Source organism: Equus caballus, chromosome 20, assembly GCF_041296265.1.
Source record: "Equus caballus isolate H_3958 breed thoroughbred chromosome 20, TB-T2T, whole genome shotgun sequence".
Taxonomy (NCBI): domain Eukaryota; kingdom Metazoa; phylum Chordata; class Mammalia; order Perissodactyla; family Equidae; genus Equus; species Equus caballus.
In genome coordinates, this window is record NC_091703.1 from 13,636,797 (window position 1) to 13,658,968 (window position 22,172).

The following is a 22,172-nucleotide window of genomic DNA, read 5'->3' on the forward strand; positions in this document are numbered from 1 at the left end:
AATTGAGCTTTGTAGTAGCGACTTAGGTATTTTCCTTGTTATGTATATGTCTAGACTGCACAAGGATCCCTTTGTATAACCAATCTTAATAAACCAATGGGCCAAACAGAGGCTTCATTTATTTCTGGCACAGTAGCACTAACCCACTCAGGTGTCTGACATGAATTAGTATGACAATCTCTCTCACAAACCCAGGTAGCAGAGACTCGAAAATGCATGTAGAAATACCCTAATGTTTCACCCATTTTATTAGGGCAGGGTTCGGAGAATTCAATGGAGAATCCTCAAATGAGAGTACTGGAAAAATGTCTATTCTGTAACACCCTTTATGCAATCAAATGATAAAATAATGGAGGAAAAATGTAGTGGTTCTCTCTTTCTTTCTGTCTCTCCATCCATCCATTTAACTACCAAATTTTACCCATCCTTGTTCCTAAATATCCTCCTAGTCCATTCACTCTCTCTCTACTGCCACTATCTCCATTCAGGCTACCATTGTCATTTGCTTAAATTACTACTTCAGTCTCCTGACTGAACCCTTTCTTCCAGTCTCCCTCAGGATGATCCTTCTGGAAAAAAAATCTCATCAATGGATCTCCTCACCTGAAAACAGTTGATCTTGAATTATACTGCTTGTTCTTTCTTTCCCTTCCCTCCATCACATTTCTTTATTTCTTTTCCTCTAGCTAGACTTACTTTTAGGCAATGCCATCCTCTCTTTCTGGAGCACTGGCCCTCCTTATCTTGTATATCAGTCAAGGTTCACTTAGGAAAATGAAAACCACTCTAGTTTCAGACAGAAAGAAATTTAATACAGGGAATTGGTCACACAAATGATGGAAGAACTGAGAAAGCAAGCAAGGGAAGGTGATGCAACTTAGAAATTCCCAAGAACAAGGAATAATACCATCCTCAGGCCTGGAGGAATAAAGGGAGGAGTTATCTGGTCCCAGAAACCAGGTAGATGCTAAAATCAGAGCAGCAGCTGGGGCCATGGAGAGAGGGGATATCCTGTGAGACCTGGAGCCATGGAAGAGATGCAGCCATTGTTGGGGACCCTACTGAAAGAAAAAGGAAGGTGGGGACAGATGGTTTTTTCCTCCTCTTACCCTCCGGTCTCCCACAGTGCTTCTTATTGGCTGAATTTACACTGAAGCCAAAGGAGAAGAGGCCTGGGAAATATGAGTCCCTCTGATACACAGCAAGGCAGAGAAGAGTGGGGAAGTGATCTGTATATTAAACTAATTCCAGCTTTTCAGAATTCAACTCAAATGTCATTTCTTGTGGAATACTTTTCATGATGGTGCCATAGTAACGAGCTGTGGTCCTCCCATTAAATTTATTACTTTTTATTATAGATGCCCATTTAATTATTGTTTTCTGAGCTAATATGTAAGGTCTCTCAGAACATCCATGGTACCAATAACATAATGGTAGACTAATAAATATTTGTTGAATGAGAAAATGATCTTGGTCGTTGCCCTCCGCAGAGGTTGTATCAGTTTACGTTCAACAAAGCAATGAAGGCGCTTACGCCTTTACATCTTCACCACATTGTGTATTAGTAAACTTATTGATCTTTGTGAACCTGATAATTGAAAATGGTATGCTTATATCTGCATTCCTTTTATAACAGGGGAAGACAAGCATCTTTTCATATGTTTAAGAATCTGCAGTGACTAATTATTATATCTTTTGCCCATTTTTCCATTTGGTTGTTGGTCCTGGTCATATTGATTTATAGGAGCTCTTTATATAAGGAGAGAATTAATTCTTTGCCTCATATGAGTTATGAACACTTCTTCTTAATTTATTGCTCATTTTGAGACTTTGGTTTTACCAGGCAAAAATTCTCAAATTTGTCAATATTTTTTTTTGTGATTTCTAATTCAATATGGCTTTTGATTAATACTTAAGCCTTTCTTATCCTAAAGATTATGTTTTTTAAATCTGTTTTCTTTTAGTATTTCTTTTAGTTTTTTAAATCTACAATTGGTCTGGAATTTATTTTGATATAAGGTAAGACATATGGATAAAACTTTTCTTTCTTTCCCAAATATCTCTTTGGTTGTCCAAACATAATTACTTAATAATCCATACTTTTTTCTCACAAATTTAAAAAGCCAATTTTATCACATTCTAAATGTAAATATCTTTTTGGATTTATTTCTAGATTTTTTATTATGTTCCACTGATTTGTTTATTGATGCAGCAGTCCCATACTTATTTAATATTTATAATGTTGAATTTTGATTGTGGTATTCAGATATTCTGGTTTAATGCCTACTGAAAATGTATGACAAATATTGAATCAGAAATAATAACAGTGACAAAGTTTTCCTGTTTTTGATTCCGAACTAAACCATGAAGAGATATATAAAATTAAATAAATAGGATTTCTGCTTTCAGGTTGGATATAGTAGTTTTCTAAAGACTATTGCTTTCACTGCAACAAAAACCTGGATAAATTACAAAAACATAAAATTTTTAAAGATACCAGGGAACTGCAGAAGCAAGGAGAATTATATGTACTGATTTCCAGTAAGGGGAAAATGTTTCTGAGGGACACTGATATCCAACCACTTGTATTTTTTACCTTAGGGACATTTGTTAATTACAGGCATAGGTTAAGAATTTGACTTAGGCAAAGAGACTCTATTGGGGGAAAAGTCAGCAAAGCTGTGGCAGTCATGCAGAGCTGGTGTGATAGGATGGAAACTCAAAAGGACATAAATGCACCATTGGATTTCCCCGTGGGACATTTCCTGGGTTCTAGTGTGTGCAGAAGACTGGTAAACGAAGATGGAAGATTCTGAAAGGCAGAGTAAAACCTCTCAGCATCTTGTGCTGGGAAAGAGATTGATCTCACTACACAGCTGCTCTTCCCCTCCAGATAGCTGAAGACACATGGGGTGGGAGGCTGAAGAGCATGGCTGGAACCTGTGCAGGGCATATTTGGATATCTCAATCTTTCAATACTTGGGAGATGGAGATTATTCAGGTTTTTCATCTAAAGGGCAGAGGTCCTTGCCCCAGGAGCAGAGGCAAATCAGAGAGGAAATTGTTCTCACTACACAGCGACTCAACAGTGACCCAGGTCAATTTCTGAGTTGAGCTGATCAGAACCTCACTTTTTCTGCCTAACAGAGGAAAAGAGGAATACTATTATAATATAACATATTCTAGAGTGGCTAGAGTTCTTTAGTATACAATATCTAGAAAACAACAAAAAACTGCTAATGAAAGAAGTAATACTGACTGATAAATAACAGAAAAATAATATAATAGATGCAGACCCACAGACGAACAATATAATTGGAGTCAGCAGACAAGGGCTTTAGTAAAAGTAGGATTATTATGCTAAAGAAAATAGAACAGGAAGGATAAAGTAGAAGAAAATATAATTTTAATAGATAAATCAGATCTATGAAAAGGAATTAAGTAGATATTTTAAAACTGAAAAACTTAGAAAATTCTCAACAGAATAAACACAAAGAGAGTTTTAACTAGGCAAATTATAGTCAAATTACTTAAAATAAAAATCTTAAAATCTTAAAAGCAGCCAGAGGAAACACAAGCCCGTTACCTTTTCGGGAACAACTGTAACACTGAGAGCTATAGCTCAACAGAAGTGATGAAAGCCAGAAGGCCATTGAATAACATTGTTCAAGGGTTGAAAAAAATAGCCAATTTATGTCCAGTAGAAACATAGAATTTGTATCTAGTAAAAACATCCTTCAAAAGTGAAGGTGAAATACATGTTTTCAGACAAAGACAGAGTTAGAGATTAGTGAAAAATAGACTGTACTGTAGGAAAAACTGAAGAACGTTGAGCACAACCCTTTAGACCTAAGGAAAATGATTCCAGATGGAAACATGGAAATGTCAAAGAAAATAAAGAATAATATAAAGGAAATATACATGGAAATTTAAACAACTGCTGACTGTACAAAACAATAATTTTAATGTCTGATGAAGTGTAAATTATATGCAGAACTAAAAATGCATGATAATGGTAATGCAACAGTGACTGTTAGTAAATGGAATTTAAAGGTTTCTAACAATTTCAGGAAAGTGGTAAAAGTAATAATTTATATTAGTACTGCAACAAGTCAAGGGTGCCTATTATAATCACTAAAAGAATAATAAAGTAATTTAAAGCTAACAAATAAATAGAAGGAAAAAGTGAGTAAAAAATTGATTATCTCAAAAGAAAGCAGGAAAAGAAGAAAAAAGGAAGAAACATAAATAGACCAAATGGAGAACAAATTAAAAGGTAGTCAATATAAACTCAAAGCTATCTATAATTATCTAAAAACGTAAATGGGCTAAATACTCCAAGAATAATATTTTTAGACTCAATATAAAACAAAACAAAACTGTATGATGCTTACAAGCACACAAATTTCTACAATAAAAAGATACACTGTGCAAACTTCAATCAGAAGAAGTCGGTGAATCTATACCAAAATCAGACAAAATGTATTTTCAGACAAGAAACATTAGTAAAGATAAAGGCACATGATAAAGCAAGAAAATTAGTGGGAAGAAATCACAATCCTGAATATACTTACACATCAGAAACATACCTCAAAATATATAAAGCAAAAATAAAATAAATAAAAATAAAAATAATAACAAAATTAAAAGCTGAAATAGACAAATTCAAAATTATAATGGAGATACTAAGACTCCCTTCTCAATACGCTATAGAAAAAGCAAATGAAAAAATCCAGGAAGATATAGATTATGTGAGTAACAATATTAACTAAATTAATTTAGTTGACAATAGAGAAAATTGCATCCAGAAATGATACAATTAACATTTTTAAAGGTACAAAGAACCCTTTCTAAAATTGACCACATGTTACGCCATGAACAAAGCATCAACAACTTTCAAAAGGTTGAAATTATTTAGAGTGTTTTCCTTCACCATAATGGAATTAAACTAAAGATCGATAACAAAAAGATAAACAGAAAAGTCCAGCTGTGTGGAACTGAACACACACTTCTAAGTGATCCGTGGGTCAAAGAAAGGAGCAAACTGGAAACTATACAATATGTTGAACAAATGGCGACAAAAATACAACACAGCAAGCTTTTGGAAATCCAGCTAAAGCAGTTATCGGAGGGAAAATAGTATCCTGAAATACGTATATTAAAAATAATTAAAAATATATTAGAAATAATACCCTGAAGTACAAATATCCTGAAGCACATATACTAGAAAAGAAAAAGTTGAAAATCAGTGATTTAAGTTTTCATCTCGAGAAAGTATAAAAAATAACAGCAAACCAGAGATTAGGAAAGTTGAAGAAAAGCAATTAAAAAGATACTGGAAAATAAGAATGGAATAGAAAAGAAACGAACACTTAAGAAAAACAACAAAGTCCAAAAGTTGGTTCTTTGAAAAAGAAAGATTATAGAATTAATAAACCCCTATTAAGAATGGTCAAGTAAAAGAGAGAGAAAACACATATTACAACTATCAGTAATGAAAAAGGGACATTGGTACAGATCTTAGAAACATTCAAAAAATAAGAAATCGTTATGCACAACTTTATTACAATAATTTGTTAATTTGGATGAAATATATAAAATCCTCAAAAGATAAAATACTCAAAGAAGAACAAAGAGAAAATCTGAGTAGTTCTATACTATTTGAAAAAATCGAATTATTTATTGTAGAACTTTTCACAAGAAAACTCAGGCTGACATGGCTTTATCTTTGAATTCCTCAAAATATTAAGGGACGAAATAATACTAATCTTGCATATAGTATTCCAGAGAGTGAAAAAAGGAGGATTAAGTAAAGTTTTCCTAGAACACAAAAAAGTTCTAACCATGGCAGAAAAAAAATGATAAACAGGATTTTATCAAAATTTAAAACTCTATTCAACACAAGAAATATTAAGAAAATGAATAGCCAGCAATAACCAAGGAGAAAATATTTACAATACATATATCTGACAAAGGACTTGTGTTCTATATAGAATATATTTTTAAAAAATAATCCTATAAATCAATTTAAACAATAATAAAAATAGGAAAATGACCTGAGCAGAAACTTTATAAAAGTTACACAAGTTGCCGATAAGAACATGAAAATTTGCTCAATGTCATTAGTCATAAGGAAACAAAAATTAAGCACAATAAGATACGATTTTGTAGATACAAGAATAGCTTTTAAAAAAACGGACAATACCAAATGTTAATAAGGATTTGGCGCAGCTAAAACTCTCATACATTGCTGGTGGGAGTGTAAAATGGTACAGCCATTTGAAAAACTGATTGCCAGTTTCTTAGGAAGTTAAGCATATGACCCAGCAATGCCTCTCTTAGGTATTTCTCAAGAAAAATGAAACCATCTATCCATAAAACGACTTGTACAGAATGACCTTATTCATAACAGCCAAAAGTCAAAAATATAACGTGTCTATAAACAAGAGAATGGCTAAACAAATTGTGATATACACAGATGGTCTCCAACTTACAATTTTCCAATTTTTTCATGGTGCAAAAGCAACACACATTGAATAGAAATTGTACTTCTAATTTTGAATTTTGATCTTTTTCAGGGCTAGCAACGTAGGCATTGTGCTGCTTCACAGTGGCAACGAGCCACAGCTCCCTGTCAGCCACACAATCACAAGGGCAAACAACCAATACACTTACAACCATTCTGTACCTAGAAAACATTCTGCGTTTCATTTTCTGTACAGTATTCAACAAATTACATGAGATGTTCAACACTTTATTATAAAATAGGCTTTGTGTTAGGTGCTTTTGCCCAACTGTAGGCTAACGTAAGTGTTCTGAGCACTTTTAAAGTAGGCTAGGCTAAGCTATGATGCTCAGCAGGTTAGGCGTATTAAATGTATTTTCAACTTAGGATATTTTCCACTTACAATGGTTTTATCGGGATGTAACCCTATCATAAGTCGAGGAAGATCTGTGTTCACATAATAGACTAGCACTCAGCAATAAAAACAAGTTACTCATACATCTAACAATATGGATGAATTTCACAAACATTATATTACGTAAAAGAGTCATACCCCAAAGAGTATGCTGTTTAACTCCATTTACATAAAGACCCAGAAGAGGCAAAACTGATGCATTTGTTAAAAATCAGAAAGTAGTAGCTTTTAGGTGGGAGTAGATTGACTGGAAAAGGATGTGAGAGGAATTGCTAGGGTGATGGAAATGCTCTATATCTTCTGGGTACATACAATTGTCAAAACTTATCAAACTGAATACTCAATGTCTGCACATATTATGATCTGTAAATTATACCCCAATTTTAAAAAGACGTAAAATCAAGAGAAGGAACACTTAACACTTTTTACAAAATGATATAACGTTGATTTTGAAATCTGCTCAGAACATTACAAGACAGGAATATTACAGATCAATATCTTTCATAAACATATAGGCAACAATTCTTTACAAAGTGTTAGCAAATCAAATCTGGTGATAATTGAAAATGATAATACGCTGTACCAAGTTGGATTTACTCACCACATTAACACTGGAGAAAATCAATGCTTATCATGATAGGTACAGGAAAAGCATCTAACAAAACTCTTAGCAAACTGAAAATCAAAAGGAACTTCCTTAATCTGGTACAGAACATCTACAGAAAAAACCTACAGTGGACATTATCTGGCATGTTGGAACGTTAAACACTTTGCCCCTGAGATGAGGAATAAAACAACGTCTCTGCAGCACGTGTACAGTGTGTAGTATGGTGCTTGGAACAACATAAGTGCTCAATAAACATTAGACAGTCAGCAATTTTTAAAACTCTCTGCTTAATTTCTCTCAGCTAACTGTCTACCATATGCTTTTTTATTACTATTTTTATTTATTTATGACTTTTCTTTTTATCTATTTGATTTGTGTTTAACCAGCTTTTGGTTTTGTTTGCATCTTATTTACAAAATTTTATTACATTTTTATCTTTTCTACTTTATTTTCTCCCCTTAATTTTTAAATTTATTTTTGATCTTCTTTGTTATATGAATGCTTCTGCAGTTAAGTGTTTCAACTAGTTCCGTTTTAACTACCTCCCAACCATTTTTCTCTCCATAGTTTTACCAATATGATGGAGAGATACATTTTAATTTTTGATAATCCAATCCTATTAGTAGTCATTCTTAAATTTTACCTACCTACTTAGTTTTATTTTCTAACAAAGTAAAAAAAAAGTGTTGTTGGGGATATATAGAAAAATGGAACCCTTGTACACTGTTGGTGGGAATGTAAATTGGTACAGCCTTTATGGAGAACAGTATAGAAGTTCCTCAAAAAGCTAAAAATAGAACTACCATATGATCCAGTAATCACTCTTCTGAATAAAGATCCAAAAGAAACGAAATCAGTACCTCAAAGAGAGCTCTGTGCTCCCGTGTTCATTGAAGCATTATTCACAGTAGCCAAGATGTGGAAACAACATAAGTGTCCACTGACCGATGAATACATTAAAAAATTGTGATATTCATATGCAGTAGAATATGGTTCAGCCTTAAAAAAGGAGATTCTGCCATTTGCGACAACATGGATGAAGCTGGAGGACATTATGCTAAGTGAAATAAACCAGACAGAGAAAGACAAAAATTGCATGATTTCACTTATTGTGGAATCTAAAAAAGTTGACTACATAGAAGTAGAGAGTAGAAGGATGGTTCCTAGGGACTGGGAAGGAGGAGAAATAGGGGAGTGTTGGTCCAAGCATACAAAGTGGCAGTTATGTAGCATGGATAAGTCTAGAGCTCTCACGTACAGCATGATGATGGTAGTCAAAATACTGCACGGAATATCAGACATTCACTGAGAAAGTAGATTTCAGGTGCTCTCATCACACACGAGAAAGGATAACTGTGTTAAAGACTTCCCTATGTATTTACACATCAAATCATCATGTTGTACACTTTAACGCATACAATTTTCATTAGTAGAATAAAATAACGCTGTTTTATGTGCAAAAAATCCCCCAAACAAGACAAAACAAGCCATTAATCAGTATCTTTATCCTCCTCCCTACACAAGACAAACTTCTTTCTGGTCTCCCCACCTTTCCTGAGAGTCATGTATAGAATTTAGGGTTCAGTGTGTTTTAAACATAAAAGTAAAAAGTTAGAACTGTAAATATTATTTACGTTTCTATTCAACATTTCCTTAGAATTACCGTGATTTTATATCTCCTTCTTTGTTGCTTTTGAAACTTACTACTTCCTTTAGTGTTCGTTCATTTTTTTCCTCAAAACCACACATTTTAATATTCTTTTGATGAGCAAGGGTCAAACCTTGCTCAGTCATTCTATCTACTTTTATATATGAAAATGTCCTTATTTTGCACTTGCTCTTAAATCATAATTTAATGCAGTCTGGAAATTCAGGTCATGTTTTTGAGGGTTTTTTTCCTTTAATACATTGAAGATTTTCTACTGACTGTGGCCATACGTTTCTGCTAATGAGAAGGTAAGTGGCAACATCTGTCTCTCTGTCTCTCTTTCACAGATGTCATCTCTTTTCTGTCCAGTAGCTTCGCTGTGATTATTTTGGTTGTGATTTATTTTTGTTGATCTGGCCTGGCCTATGCTAGAATGCTTTTTCAAACTAAAGACTCACATTTTTCTTTAAACATTTAAACATTTTTCAGGAAAATTTGTAGCCTTTTCCTCTTGAGTTATTGTCTCCCATTCTCTCTTTTCTTCTTTCGGTACTCCCAGTGGACAAAACCCATTCTATCCATCATGTCTCAAAATTTTTTTCTGTGATATGTTTCTATGTTTCAGTTCATTAATTTTTTTTAACTTTGTTTATTCTACCATATAGCCTATCAGTTGTTTTATTTTGAATACTATATATTTTCTCCTTTAAATCTACAACTAAATCGTTCTTATTTTATGAACTCATTTTTTTTGCTTTAAAATATTAATCCCCGTTTATCTCATTAAGAATTTTAAACATACTTATTTTAAAGTCCTTTTCAGATTGAATTTTTAATTCCCTCAGGTGTAAATTCTTCAATTCGTAGGTTTAATTGAGTGCCTTTTATGGTCCTTACTTACTTTCAGATTTTTAAGAATCGCCTTCTCTGTGGATTTTTCTCTTTCTATTGGACAGGGCAATTCTCCGGTTGCTTAAGCCTCTAGCCCCACAGATTATGTGTCTGAATCAGTGGCTAAACTTGAGGCTCTCATCCTGTGTATCTGGTACAATTAAGTACCCAGCATCCTCACATGGTTCCAGCCTAGGTCCAGAAATCATACCAACACCTCTGACGCCACCCTCAGGCATTTTGGATTTGAGAATTCTTTGTTGTGGGGACCTGTCCTAAGTATTGTAAGATGTTTAGCAGCATTGCTGGCCTCTACTCACTAAATCCCAGTAGCACCCCACCCCTAGTCATGACAACAAAAATGTCTACGGACATTACCAAATGTCCCTTAGGGTGAAGAGGTCAAATTTCCCCTGATTGAGAACCATAGCCGTAGAGGAAAGAGAGTGGAAGCTCAGGGAGATGGAAAAGTCAGTGTAGACCTATTGTTACAACTTGGGCAGCTACTCCCTGTTTATAATCCCTGGTAGGCCTGGAGGACACATTTCATCAAGGCAATAAGAAATTCATGGTTATTCTCAAGAAGCTATGTGGTGGTTTTCCTATGAAGGCTGAAGATCATCATGCAGAATTCTACAGTGGAATTGAGTTCTCTAATCTCAAAGGGAAATGAGATTCTTAACTGGTAGAGCTCAGGTGGCTTGCTGTATCCTCAAAGACAATGTGGGTTCAATTACCACAATAATCCAAAAGAGTGGGGTGATATTCAAAGTGTTTTGGTCCACAGAGATCTGTGGTGATGGCTGATTGATCACAGGATTCCTAGGAATGATATTAATGGGCATAACACAAAAGTACTCCTTGAGGTATATTAGCAGAAAAACTCTAGGTCTGAAGGGCAGAAATGTAACTCTAGTTGCCACAGTAGGGGGTTGATAACTTCTTACTCAGGTCTAAAACCTAAACTGATGCATAGATTGTGAATCTGTCAATTGAAAGAGAAGCCAAGTGCCTTTGAGAAGGGATTCTCCAATGAGGCCACAAATATATACTGTGAGTCTTTTTCCATGACCATTTATCACAACTGTGCACTTGGGAAAGGGAAATACCTGAATCATCTGAGATTATTGGATATTGGTTCTGAGTTGATGCTAATCCTTGGAAATCCAAAATAGTACCATGATCCACCAGTCGGAGTGGGCCTTATAAATATCAGGTGACAGAATTTTGTCTAACAGTGTCAAGAAGGATCACAAAAGTATTCTGTAGTTATCTTCTCAGTCACAGAATACGTAATGGGAATAGATGTGCTTGCTAACTGGCAAAATTCCTGCATTGACTTCTTAACCCTTACAGTGAAATTTACTGTAGTGGGAAGGCCTGGTGGAAGCCTTGGAACTGGCCCACCACCACCAGCCAAGACAGCAAATCAAAAGCAGTGTCACCTACCTAGGGGAACTGCAGAGATGACTGCCACCATCAAAGATCTGAAAGATGCATGGGATGTGATTCCTATCATATTACCATTTAACTCACCTATTTGGCCAGTACACATGCCAGAAGTATTTTAAAGGATGGTAGTAAATTCTTGCAAACTTAATCAAGTACTAATTCTAATTATGACGACATATATTTTTCTGGAGCAAACCAACACCTGAAAATCAGTATGCAGCTTTTGACCTGGAAAATGCTTTTATTCCCCCTGCTTCCATCAGAAAAGACAGTGGGAAATAATTTGCATTCACAAGGCAGAGATAGCAGACTGCTGCTGTTTTACTGCTTTGCCTTGGACTACGTCCATTTTGCTCCTTGCCATAATATAGTCCAAAAGGAACATGATACCTGATACGTCTCGAAATATCATACTGGTACAGACATTTGGTGCCATTACGCCTATTGAATCTAGTTGGCAAAAAGCAGCAAGAACTCTGGATGACTTAGTAAAACACATGCGTATCCAAAGGCGAGAGAAAATAGCCACAACATTTCAGGGGCCTGAAATACTGTTGAAGTTTCTAGGGGTCTAATTTCTTGGGGTATTTGGGATATCCCTTCTTAAGTGAGATAATTTGCCAAGCATTTCACCACTCCCCAAAAAAAAGGGCACACGATGGATAGTTCTCCTTGAATTTTAAGGGCAACATATACCACATAACTGCTCCAATCCATTTATCAGGTAATCCATGAGGATGCTAAGTTTGAATGAATCCCGAAGAAGAGAAGGCTCTGAAGAAGGTTCATGCTGTGGTGCAAGCTATCGTGGCACTTGGGTCATATGTCCTACCAGATTCACTAGTATTAGAAATATCTGTGGTTCTTAGAAGTCTCTGGAAAACCCCAAGAGTTGATTTACAGAACAAGTTTGAGGTTTTAGAGTAAAGACCAACAATTCTCCACTTGAAAGGCAGCTCCAGATTATAACCTGATCACTGGAAACAAAATGACTATGCAACTCCAACTTCTCAATGAACTGGGTATTATCCAATCTGCTGAACTGTAGCATTCTGTTGTAAAATGGAGATGGCGAATACAAAACTGGACTGGGCAAGCAGTCAGCTCAGGCTCCCATGGTACCTGCCCTTACTGCTTTGTAACTTCTGCTTTAACCCATACCCATGGCCATATGGAAGCTTCTTATGACCAGCCAATGGAAGAGGAAATAATGTGAGCGTGGTTTATAGGTGTCATCTGTACAGCATTTACATTATAATCCTATGTGGGGCTGTCCCTGAATGATAGTGGTGAAAGGAAAGCCTCCCAGAGGACCTAACTTCATACAATATATCTAGTCATCCAGTTCACACAGAAGGAGGGATGGCCTTGCATGGATCTACATTCATTCGTGGGAGGAGGCTGATGAGTTGATCTGCTGGATAGGGACTTGGAAAATTGAAAATTTTTTGTGCAAGAAGTTCTGGGGGAGGTAGTAGGTGGATGTACTTTTGGAATGAGCACAGAGTATATAGATATTTATGTCCCACGTAAATGTCCAGACAGTATCCATTTCACAGACTTTCAATAATCAGGTAGTCAAGATAAGTCACCCTGTGGATCTCAGTCAGCCTATTTCTCTCACCACCCTGCATTACTGCACAATGAAGGGCCATGCTAGGAACTTAACAGATTCACTGGGTACATCTGAGTACTGCTTTCTTGCCCAACAGTTCTGGTAAAGCGAAATTGTGGAAACTCAATAAACATAGGATGACTTAGACACTTATATCCCACAAAAACTAAGCCTTTGTTACATCCTCACAGAGAACTTTGTCAGGTCAAGTTGTGTGTAAGGGAACATGGGATGGATAGGAAGAGGAGGCAGGTATGTTTACCAACTTGGTCTCATGACCAGCTGTGAAAGTAGAACTATATTTTTTATTCATTGCTTCTCCACCCCTACACCCCCCTCCACTACCTTATAACTTTATGAAGAGTATTGATAGTGGCTAACGTTTTAAGGTTCTGATAGGATTATGACTGAATTTATCCTGAAAAGATAAAGCAACTGCCAGGATTGTGAGTGTCATTTGTGTTGGGATCACAGTATTTTTCATTCAACGGACAAAAGTAGATGCTGAGGGGCAAAAGAAGAGGACCGAATATTTTATTTTACCCATTGAATCCACTCTCCACCCTCCCCATCTTGCTCTGTGCCTAGAGAGGCTTATTTTTATAGACTCTATTAATGTACATCCCTATTTTCTGCCTTCTCATTGGGTTGGGCTAATAGAAGGCCCCAGAAGGAGTCCAGAGGACAAGAAGAGAGATTGAAGTCAGGGTGTTTATTCCCCTGGCTTCCGTCCTGGAGGTAGTTTCATCGCTATACTTAAGATCTAGTTCCTATTAGGAGATGTACTGGCTTCTAGTAATTACTCCCTCTCTGTCTCCTTCAGCTATAATAGTGATTATGGTCCCTGAAGTTGCCCTGGGATAATGCACTACTTCTCATTGGTTTCCCTAAACCCTGAACAAGCTTTTGTAATTCAGTTCTCTACCAAATTTCTCTTAATTACTCATTTGAGTGTGTCATGTCTTATGCAAGAACCCGGACTGATATAGTGACATTTTATATCTCCTCTCAAAGCTCTTCTTATTAATGCTTACCTAATCTTGACATATGACACTACTACCTACCCAGTCATCCAAGCCAGATATCTAGGTGACATCCTGGTGTATTCTTTTCCTCTTAGCCTATTCACAACCAATTCTCCCTCTTTAACATCTCTTTTGTACTTACCATACCACTGCTATATATAGCCTTTACGACTCAATTTTTCATCAATTTCCCAAGATAACTCCCTTCTTCAGTCTTATGCTTGTCCATCCATCCTGCACAATGTTGCATTCCAAACATACAAAACTAAGCACATGTCATCCATCATCACTTAAAACCCTTTGATGTACCTTCCTCATCCAGAAGTCTAAGTTTAAAGTCCTAAGAATGACATGGAAGACTCTTCAAGGTCTAGATCTGGCCCCCTCTCCTTTCCTTCACACAGTATACTTCAGACATACTGAATTTGTTGACTTTCTGAGAACTGATTAGGCTGTTTCACCTCATCATGGCTTTGAGTATGCTGATTGCTCAACTTGGCAGGCCCTTCTTGACTTTGTCCACCTGGTAAACATATCATTTTTTGAGACGCAACTCAAATATCAACTTCCCTATATATCCTTTCCTGACTTACTTGAAAATCATGTAAAACTCACATCATTACTTACATCTGTTCCTTCAATAAATATTTATAAACACATACTATATATCAGATGCTATTCTATCATTGAAGATATAGCACAGAAAGAAACAGGCAGAAACCCCACTCTCTCAGAGCTTGCAATTCAGTAGAGCAATAAAGGCAATAAATAAAAACAGTTAAATACATAGTATGTAAGTTTGTGACTAAGGATAGGGAACAACATGAAGCCAGTAAAGGAGGCTTGAAATTCCTGGGAGTGGATTCTATTTTCTACTGGATGGTCAAGGCAAATCTCATTGGTAAGGTGACATTTACACAGAGACCTGAATGAAGCCATGTGGGTAACTGAGAGAATAGCACTCTAGGCAGAGAGGCTGATGATTTCAAAAGCCCAGTGGCAAGCAGGCACTTGACACTTTAAAGGAATAGCAAGGTGGCCAGTGTGGTAGAAAGATGTGGCTGACATTCACAAATGAGATCAGAGAAATAAACTTGGAAGAAGCTTGGATTTTACTCAGGGAATGACAGGGAGCCATTGGTGAGTTTTGAGCAGACCACTAACATAATGTGACTTATATTTTAAAAGGATCACTCTGGCTCTGGACTGAGAATAGTGTGTAAATTTGCTAGGGCAGAGGCAGAGGCCAGATAGGAGGCTGTGGTAATCTAGAAAAGATGATGGTGGTGTACACCAGGCTGGTGGCAAGTGGAAGTGCTGAGAAATGCTTAAGTTCAGGGTACATCCTGAAAGTAGAGCCAACAGATATGTTGAAAGATTAGATGTGAGGGAGGTAGGAACACACACACACACACACACACACAAACACACAGAGACTGAGAGAATGAGAAGGCAAGAAGGTTTTAGCTTGAGCACCTGGGAGGTTGGAGTTGCTATTTCCTGCCATGTGGAATCCTGCAGGAGGAGCAGCTTTTGGTGCAGAATGAGGAATGAGGAGTCTAGTTTTGGATATGTTAAATTTGAGCTGCACACTAAATGTCTCAGTGGGGATCTCAACTAGACAGTTGAATATATAAGGCCAGAGTTCATGGTTGACATGTGGGATGAAGATCTCTATAGTTCTCTGTAATAACACCTATGATATTCTATTGATTTTTTTGTTTGCATATTTGAACCCCTAAGTAAACTATCAGCTCCTTAAGGCCAGCAACTATATCTGATTCAACTTCGTATTCATAGTACCTGGACCAATGCTTAATAAACGTGTATTGAAGAAAATGAATGTGTGCATGGCTCTCCTTTGCCCTTCTCCTCCTCTTCTCCTCTGCACACCTGTTTTCCTCCCTAATTCTTACCTCCTTGAGGGAAGGAGAGATGCTGGTTCATCTATTTATTCCTAGAACCCAATATAACTAGTAGATCCTGCATATATATTGTTACATTGAATTAATTATCCCATACTTTATTCAGCTCAATTTACATCTGTATTTAGCATGCACACACTTTTTAGATTAACGAGCACAATTATAATTTTGAGATGGAGTCCCTGCAAACCAGATCTCCCTCCCTCTCTGGGTACCCTTTAAATGTCAGGCAAAACTAAACGTAAGTGGAAAAAAGTAGAGGAATTTATTCTACAGCTGAATACGATTGACTTTAGTATCCTCAAGTAGCATCTACAACATTAGTAAATTTCTCCATTTTATAGTGTCTTATAGTTTCCATGGCTTTTGTGCACATTTTCTCTTATTCTTATAACCACTCCGTGACAGAGAGCCAGTGAGGACATAACTTATCAAACACTACACAATTATTAAATGGCAGGGCTTGGACTCAAACCCGTTTTTCGTGACTCTGATTCCAAGGTTCCTTTCTCCATACCATCATATCTTCCTGGTCTATATATTTTTAGTGCAAGTTGTTGAGTTTTGAAGCTCTGTTTTCTACTGAAGACTATTATAAGATGTATCCTGACTCTGTATCATGATGATTTTTTAGATCAATGCAGGAAACATGTATGGTGATATTTGGAGGTGATTCCTCACACCTCTCAGGATGGCTATTGTCAAAAATCTCTCAAAGATAACAAGTGTCGGTGAGGAGGTGGAGAATTTGGAACCCTTGTGCGCTATTGGTACGAATTTAAATTGATGCAGCCGCTCTGGAAAACAGTATGGCGATTCCTCAAAAAACTAAAAGTAGAATTGCTGTCTGAGCCAGTAACCCCAATTCTGGGTATTTATCCAAAAGAATTGAAATCAGAATCTCAAAGAGATGTGTGCACACCCATGTTCATTGCAGTCTATTCACAATAACCAAGTGGTGGAAACAACCTAAATGTCCATCAATGGATGAATGGATTTAAAAAATGTGATATACATATAACCCAGCAATAAAAAAGAAGGAAATCCTGTCACATGCTACAACATGGATGGACCTGGAGAACATTATGCTGCGTGAAATAAATCAGTCACGGAAGGACAAATACTGTATGATTCCACTTATATGAATTATCTAAAATAGATTCATGGAAACAGAGAATAGAATGGTCATTGCTAGGGCTGGTGGGAGAGGGAAGTGTTTAATGGGTATAAAGCTTCAGTTATATAATATGAATAAGTTCTAGAGATCTGCTGTACAACATTGTGCGTATATTTAACAATATTGTACTACACACTTACAATTTGTTCTGAGGATAGTTCTCAGGCGAAGTGTTCTTACTACAGTAAAAAAATTTGGAGATGATTTGTTGCCCAGAAAAGAAAATGTAGGACTCCACTTTCCTGATGAGATGCTGGAAAATTCACTGATTCACAAAGCAGGTTGTAAGCATTAGCCACAGCAGCGTGATCACCATGGAGAGGACCCCTGCCAAAGGAAGGAGGCAACCTTGGAGGGACATAATTGGTGATTTCTGTCTTCACGTTTTCGGTTCCCATTTTTTAGGCAAGTTCTGGAATAGGACACATAAACTTCTGCTTGCCGAGTTACAGTTCCAAAATGTAAAGCTGATGTCATTGTTTTCTTCTTTTCATACCAGCCACTCTTATTTTCCTTTCTCTTTCAGGGAGTGCTGCCTGCTCAAAACTACTTGGCATTTCTTCCATCAATATTTTCCCTGTGTATTTAGAAAATAAAAGAGTTGGGATTGACACCATGGCCAACACTCTTCTCTTGGACACTTGTCCTTTCAGAACCTTTCATTCAGAGTATTTTCTGTCTCTTTTAAATTCACTGTAGTATCAGGGAGACTTCAAAGGAGGGTGGTTAGATTGCTTACCAGATGCAGACAACAAAGCATCCATATAGGACATGGAGTATTGAGTGTTGAAACAGCCAGCCTTTCTCCCTCTCTCTGAGGGGGTCTTACATGAATGTTTTTGCTCCCCTCAGTGAAGAAGATGCAAAGAGGTCTATGTGTAAAGCATAACCAGCCTTCCACACATCTGGAATGCTTCCACGATCTGTCTGCACGCAGCTGCTGGAGGAGGACCAACGTACCCTGGCTCTGCAGTCTCATGGCATCACGGCACGTAGCAGAACCTTTCCCTGGAGAAGCGCTGCGTTGTCCCTGCTGCAGCCACAGCTTCATTCCTTTCAGCTGACGGAGATTTGTCCAAGATTGGGGCATCCTTCTCTTCATGCTACTCACCAGGCTGATATAGACTGGGGACGTGACACCTGGATCACTCGGGGAGTCAGACCTCTATTGTAGTTGCACATCCACTCAGCCTCCATCTCCCTTCCCCTCCCCAGTTTCCTTGTGTGTGTGTCCAAATTAGGCAGCCAAATTGCAAGTCTGAATTATGCCATCTTCCTGGTCGCCAGTGTCACCCTCCTGTCTGACACTTGCTTGCTGGCTCTTTTTATCAGTTTGTTTTGGTCAGGGTCATTTCTCAGAGGTTGGGCCAAAATGACCAGCATAATTAGGAAATCCTTGCATTTTTCACAAAAAGTCTTGACTCAATTGAACCTTCTCCTGTAGGCTTGGTTGTTGAGGTCAGAATTTAATGGTGTCCTTTACAAGGCGTCTTGAGTAGACATAATAATGTTATAGGTGTTTAGATGCTATCATGGTCAAAATAGAATCTAAAACAATACAACTCTACTACTCTATTCATCCTTTGCATCGGTATTACATGGAGATCCAAGTGTAGTGAGTCTTATTTTTATTTAAAGTTTTACAGGATGTGAAAATTCTGCACATCTGAATTTGAAATTATCTTAATCCTCTCTAACTTATACGGAACTGTCTACCTCTCCCTTTGGTCAATATAGTAATTCTTTAGAAATAATAAAGAAGGAAAGAGGTTTTGTAAATTGTTGAAACATGTGAGCAGTATGTCTCATATTTGCTACAAAAAGCAGATGTTTGTGATCTATAGTAGTGGGCCAAACACTAATGAGATGTTTAAGTCTCGTCTTGGTTTCTTTCTCTAAAATTGGGCAAAATAATAATTCCGTACGTTTCTTGTTCTCCAAACTGCATATTTTTAATTTACTCTGACTTTTATTCTCTCCCTCGATTTTCTTCAGGACCTGTACCTGAGGGCTCCTAGGGGCAAATCTGAGGAACACAAGCTTCTGATTTTACCAGGTCTGAGAATTCACAAGAAAAAGAGATAGTGGAAAGAATGGGCTCCTTGTGCAACGGGAACTAACACATCTTTTTAAGAATTCAATGTGACTAGGAATGTTTTTAATTGATCCTTTTCAAATTTATTTTAACAAAGTGCATATAAATTTGTATACTCATTCCAACCCATGTGGAAGCCAACAAACAGCCTGCTGGGTCGGGCTGGGGTCTCGTGAAATGGCCAATGCCTCCTCGTTCTTTCATGCACACTGCTCCAGCAGAGAAACAACTCTCTGACAGAGTGTGATGCCATTTACACTCTAACTAGGGGCTAAGAAAATATACAGATGGACTCGGGACAAAACACGAAAGCAAATTAATCATAATAACAGAGACATGAAACGTTGTGGAGCCAGCATAGTAACTTCTTCAAAGCTGAAAATAAGAACTGGAAAATTGAACTCTCATGGGAAATATTTTAGCCTTCTGTCTTGAATTCCTGTACCTAAGGGACTTTATCTATTTGCTGATATATTATCCATTCCTTGGACATTTACAGCTATGGTTCTTATACACTATGCTAGTTAATTACTAGTTTTTGACCTATCTGAGGGAATCTAAGATTGTCCTGTGGAGATTATAAAATCTCATTCTCTCCCATTTTAGCCTTATCAGAGATTAAGATCGCCTGGATTTACTCCGGGTTATAAAACAAGACTATTAACGATGCTCTCTGAAACATGCTCACCTCCACCAACACACATGTACACTCATGCACTAAGAGCACCTGTATACACAGGCACACATGTGTGCGTGCACGAGCATACCCTATTTCAGGGGCTAGCAGTAGGATAATTCCGTTCTTCCCCAAATATACCTTGTGCGGTACGCATATTCCTTGTACTAGAGCCTGTCTGCTAGTGGTTCAGTTGAAAGGGTTGAAAAGAGGGGTGGCGTTTTGGAAGTCTGCACTGAAGATAATTAGGATGGACCACTCAATGGGCGCAGTGGAAGATCTTCTGTCGTGTATAGCAAACAGACAGCAGTGGACTTCCCAGGTCCCTAGCTCCTTTAGTCTGCTTCATTGACTTTCTGGGGCTGCCCTTACTTAGCACCAAATAAAATCTGATTTTCAATATTTGGAAATTTACCCCTTACCTGAACTGCCCCCTTTAAATTACTGACTTTCTGTGTGCTCCATATGGTTAAGATGGTAAGTATACTGAGGGCATATTACCATCTATTATTTCCGATTATTCTAAGATTTATATACTATTACAATCTTCATTCTGCTGTTGAGGACAGTGAAGAGAGGTTACCCTGGCCTCCGTCTCAGGGCTAGTGAACAGTTTGATTTGGGTCTGTAGGATCCAAGATACATACTTCTAACTCCTGTACTAGACTGTGCCCAGAGTTCTGAAGTCTAGCCTGGACTGAAGGTGCTGTCTGTCCCCATTCTAAATTTAAATTAAGAAAGAAAGAGGGAGAAGCTTACATATTCACTAAGTTTTTCGACTAGCCTTCCCTCCAGAATAACCAGAGTAACTTTTCTTACAGAAAACCCTTATTCAAGAAGTTTCCTAAGTCACAGAGGCCTGAGGTTCAATAGGATTATGATAAATAACAGCAATAAAACAGAAATCTATGGTTTAGCACCCACCAGTGGATCACTAGAATCCCAGGCTCCTTGGAGAATTTTCCTTGTGAAGTGTTCCCCTTTCCCTCTACTTCTCAAGACAGCTTTCTTCTCCCACCCCTTCATGTTGGGCTCTCCTCTTCAGCTCTCCTCACTGCTCCCCACTCATGGCCTGCCCTGAGTAGGCACCCTCTATCTCTTTCCACATTGGTGATGATGTTGCTAAGATCCTCACTGCTGTTCTGTTTGGCTCACTGGACCGGGTGGATGATACCTGCATACTTTTGTTCCTGAGACACCAAGCTATATTGAGTTCTTAGTTTCTCATTGCTCTTTCAGCAGTTCAGCATTCTATTTCCCATTTCTCTTTGGTCTCCTAGTTCTCTAGTCACCCAGTTCATTTTCCTTGGGGGTAATCTGAAAGATAATCTGAGTGTTGTGCTCCACATTGTACTTAGAGCCCCAAGCCAAGCTCAGTCATGTTGCTTCTCTCTCCATTAGGAGCCAGGCCTGGATGTCAAGTGACCTCTATTCTAGGGGAGCTGTTTCTGGACTTCAGCCCTAGCGTCATGTCTAGTCACTGTATCTTTCCTGAGGCGACTTGGTCCTCCAGAAAGGCCCAGATGCACCTGAATTCTTGATGTTTACACAATTTAGGCCCCTGCTCTGCGAACTTTGCTTCCTATTTTTATGTCTTTTCTCCTATGTTCTCATTTCAGTGACCATCTGTGAGATCTTAACCCACTGAAACCTAGTATTTAACACTCTGAAATCTCCCTCCTTTACCCATCCTACTCCCAATTAATATAGGTTCCCCATCTTTTGGTTATATTTTCTTTTATGACTAGTGTTTCTATACTATTATCCTTTCCTAGGACACAATTTCCTGTCATTAGATTGAACGAGGTCATGACCATCCCTATACTAAAGGACCGCCAGGCTACTGCTCCTGGAAGATTTTTTGCTCCTGTCCAGAGGGCTCCAACTTGGGACATTTATACCCTTGTCAGGGAGGAAGGCAATCTTTTGGAAGTAGAAGAAGAAAATATTGAACTATTATTTTCATTTATGTTTCACCTGAAGAGAAGTAAACAGTAAACTTTATGATCTGTACTCTGTGTCTTGACACTGTTGCCCCTGGTTAGAATGAAAAAGGTGCCATATCCCACATGGTCTATCACGGATCCTTAGGGAAAGGGGTGCTGGAGGCCGGACAGTTACTTGGTCATTTGTTGTCAGCA